Source organism: Gasterosteus aculeatus, unplaced genomic scaffold, assembly GCF_964276395.1.
Source record: "Gasterosteus aculeatus unplaced genomic scaffold, fGasAcu3.hap1.1 HAP1_SCAFFOLD_23, whole genome shotgun sequence".
In the NCBI taxonomy this organism is placed as follows: domain Eukaryota; kingdom Metazoa; phylum Chordata; class Actinopteri; order Perciformes; family Gasterosteidae; genus Gasterosteus; species Gasterosteus aculeatus.
Window position 1 is genome coordinate 25,361 of NW_027554882.1, and position 4,640 is coordinate 30,000.

Below are 4,640 nucleotides of genomic sequence, written 5' to 3' on the forward strand. Positions count from 1 at the left end.
GAAAAGTGTCCCGTACAGGGACATGGTCTGGTCTCTGCCGCTCTCTGGAACTCTGTATTCATCCATCCACCGCACCTGCTGTTCTGCCATCAGTGTCCGACAACAGCGCTTCATCATCGGATAACTGCCGTGAAATACCGCTCTCTGGAACTGTTTATTTCATCCACCGCACCTGCTGTTCTGCCATCAGTGTCCGACAATAGCGCTTCTTCATCGGATATCAGCCGGGATCTCACGCTCTCTGGAACTGTTTAATTCATCCATCCACTGCACCTGCTGTTCTGACATCAGCATCCGAGAATAGTGTCCCGTACTGGGACATGGTCTGGGATCTCCCGCTCCATGGAACTGTGTTCTGATTATTTCCTTCATCCACTGCACCTGCTGTTCTGACATCAGCATCCGAGAATAGTGTCCCGTACTGGGACATGGTCTGGGATCTCCCGCTCCATGGAACTTCGTATTCATCCGTCCACTGCACCTGCTGTTCTGACATCAGCATCCGAGAATAGTGTCCCGTACTGGGACATGGTCTGGGTTCTGCCGCTCTCTGGAACTCTGTATTCATCCATGTGTTACACCTGCTGTTCTGACATCAGCATCCGAGAATAGTGTCCCGTACTGGGACATGGTCTGGCATATCCCGCTCTCTGGAACTGTGTTCTGTTTATTTCCTTCATCCACTGCACCTGCTGTTCTGACATCAGCATCCGAGAATAGTGTCCCGTACTGGGACATGGTCTGGGATCTCCCGCTCCATGGAACTGTGTTCTGATTATTTCCTTCATCCACTGCACCTGCTGTTCTGACATCAGCATCCGAGAATAGTGTCCCGTACTGGGACATGGTCTGGGATCTCCCGCTCCATGGAACTTCGTATTCATCCGTCCACTGCACCTGCTGTTCTGACATCAGCATCCGAGAATAGTGTCCCGTACTGGGACATGGTCAGGGATCTCCCGCTGTCTGGAACTGTGTATTCATTTATCCGCTGCACCTGCTGTTCTGCCATCAGTGTCCGGGAACAGCGCTTCATCATCGGATATCTGCCGTGAAATACCGCTCTCTGGATCTGCTCTGTTCTGGCAGGTAATCAGGGAGATTTTAAGTAGATGAGTGTCCGGGAATAGTGGGCCGTACTGGGACATGGTCTCGGATCTCCCGCTCTCTGGAACTATGTTCTGTTTATTTCCTTCATCCACTGCACCTGCTGTTCTGACATCAGCATCCGAGAATAGTGTCCCGTACTGGGACATGGTCTCGGATCTCCCGCTCTCTGGAACTATGTTCTGTTTATTTCCTTCATCCAGTGCACCTGCTGTTCTGCCATCAGTGTCCGACAATAGCGCTTCATCATCGGATATCTGCCGTGAAATACCGCTCTCTGGATCTGCTCTGTTCTGGCAGGTAATCAGGGAGATTTTAAGTAGATGAGTGTCCGGGAATAGTGGGCCGTACTGGGACATGGTCTCGGATCTCCCGCTCTCTGGAACTATGTTCTGTTTATTTCCTTCATCCACTGCACCTGCTGTTCTGACATCAGCATCCGAGAATAGTGTCCCGTACTGGGACATGGTCTCGGATCTCCCGCTCTCTGGAACTATGTTCTGTTTATTTCCTTCATCCAGTGCACCTGCTGTTCTGCCATCAGTGTCCGACAATAGCGCTTCATCATCGGATATCTGTCGTGAAATACCGCTCTCTGGAACTGTGTATTAGTCCGTCCGCTGCACCTGCTGTTCTGACATCAGCATCCGAGAATAGTGCGCCGTTCTGGGACATGGTCTGGTCTCTGCCGCTCTCTGGAACTCTGTATTCATCCATGCGTTACACCTGCTGTTCTGACATCAGCATCCGAGAAAAGTGTCCCGTACAGGGACATGGTCTGGTCTCTGCCGCTCTCTGGAACTCTGTATTCATCCATCCACTGCACCTGCTGTTCTGCCATCACTGTCCGGGAATAGTGTGTCGTTCTGGGTCATGGTCTGGGTTCTGCCGCTCTCTGGAACTCTTTATTCATCCATGGGGTACACCTGCTGGTCTGCCATCACTGTCCGGGAACAGTGTGCCGTTCTGGGTCATGGTCTGGTCTCTGCCGCTCTCTGGAGCTCTTTATTCATCCATGCGGTACACCTGCTGTTCTGCCATCACTGTCCGGGAATAGTGTGTCGTTCTGGGACTTGGTCTGGGTTCTGCCGCTCTCTGGAGCTCTTTATTCATCCATCCACTGCACCTGCTGTTCTGCCATCACTGTCCGGGAACAGTGTGCCGTTCTGGGTCATGGTCTGGGTTCTGCCGCTCTCTGGAACTCTTTATTCATCCATGGGGTACACCTGCTGGTCTGCCATCACTGTCCGGGAACAGTGTGCCGTTCTGGGACTTGGTCTGGGTTCTGCCGCTCTCTGGAGCTCTGTATTCATCCATGCGGTACACCTGCTGGTCTGCCATCACTGTCCGGGAACAGTGTGCCGTTCTGGGTCATGGTCTGGGTTCTGCCACTCTCTGGAACTCTTTATTCATCCATGCGGTACACCTGCCGTTCTGCCATCACTGTCCGAGAATAGTGTGTCGTTCTGGGACTTGGTCTGGTCTCTGCCGCTCTCTGGAGCTCTTTATTCATCCATCCACTGCACCTGCTGTTCTGCCATCACTGTCCGGGAATAGTGTGTCGTTCTGGGTCATGGTCTGGTCTCTGCCGCTCTCTGGAGCTCTTTATTCATCCATGCGGTACACCTGCTGTTCTGCCATCACTGTCCGGGAACAGTGTGCCGTTCTGGGACTTGGTCTGGTCTCTGCCGCTCTCTGGAGCTCTGTATTCATCCATGCGCTACACCTGCTGTTCTGCCATCACTGTCCGTGAACAGTGTGCCGTTCTGGGTCATGGTCTGGGTTCTGCCGCTCTCTGGAACTCTTTATCCATCCATGCGGTACACCTGCTGTTCTGCCATCACTGTCCGGGAATAGTGTGTCGTTCTGGGACTTGGTCTGGTCTCTGCCGCTCTCTGGAGCTCTTTATTCATCCATGCGGTACACCTGCTGTTCTGCCATCACTGTCCGGGAATAGTGTGTCGTTCTGGGTCATGGTCTGGGATATCACGCTCTCTGGAACTCTTTATTCATCCATGCGGTACACCTGCCGTTCTGCCATCACTGTCCGGGAATAGTGTGTCGTTCTGGGACTTGGTCTGGTCTCTGCCGCTCTCTGGAGCTCTTTATTCATCCATGCGGTACACCTGCTGTTCTGCCATCACTGTCCGGGAATAGTGTGTCGTTCTGGGACTTGGTCTGGTCTCTGCCGCTCTCTGGAGCTCTGTATTCATCCATGCGGTACACCTGCTGTTCTGCCATCACTGTCCGGGAATAGTGTGTCGTTCTGGGTCATGGTCTGGGTTCTGCCGCTCTCTGGAACTCTTTATTCATCCATGCGGTACACCTGCTGTTCTGCCATCACTGTCCGGGAATAGTGTGTCGTTCTGGGACTTGGTCTGGTCTCTGCCGCTCTCTGGAGCTCTTTATTCATCCATCATGTACACCTGCTGGTCTGCCATCACTGTCCGGGAATAGTGTGTCGTTCTGGGACTTGGTCTGGGTTCTGCCGCTCTCTGGAACTCTTTATTCATCCATGGGGTACACCTGCTGGTCTGCCATCACTGTCCGGGAACAGTGTGCCGTTCTGGGTCATGGTCTGGTCTCTGCCGCTCTCTGGAGCTGTTATTTTCCTCCATCCGGTACACCCACTGCTCTGCCATCACTGTCCGAAAATAGTGCTCCGAAATCGGGTAAGTCGCGCGGGGAGCCACCCCTGTATCTCGGCTCCAGGAGCGTCTTTCCGCCCGGGGCCTGGCCCACTATGCTTAGGTCCAGCTGGGGAACGCTCCCCCCGAAGCTCGGGGCCCTGTCCTGGAGATCTCTGTTTCCGAAAACCAGGTTTCTGAAATCTGCGACCTGGTGGCCCAGTGATGTGAGCTAAAAAAAAATTTATCGAAGCGATCTAAAAAAGCCCAGGCATTTTCTGGGCTTTCCTTCACATATTCCGACTTTTACTTAGTTTCTGACGGAGCCAAAAAAGTCCGGGTTTTTTTCGCTCCACATAGTCCCGACTGGAAACTTTAACTTTTTTTTTTTTCCATTATTTCACCCGCGGAGGTCCGCAAACACCTCCAGGGGCCCACAACGGCCGAATTAAGCCAGGAAAAAGACACCAGAACCCGGATCTCTTTACCAGACACCCCCAGAGCCCGGAACACGGACCCAAACACCTCCAGAGGCCCACAACGGCCGAATTGAACCCGGAAAAAGACACCAGAACCCGGACCCGGTCCCGGATCACCCCGGTACACCCGCGGAGGTCCGCAAACACCTCCAGAGGCCCACAACGGCCGAATTGGACCCGGAAAAAGACGCCAGAACCCGGATCTCTTTACCAGACACCCCCAGAGCCCGGATGAGCTCCACAAACACCTCCAGAGGCCCACAACGGCCGAATTGGACCCGGAAAAAGACGCCAGAACCCGGATCTCTTTACCAGACACCCCCAGAGCCCGGAACTCGGACCCAAACACCTCCAGAGGCCCACAACGGCCGAATTGGACCCGGAAAAAGACGCCAGAACCCGGATCTCTTTACCAGACACCCCCAGA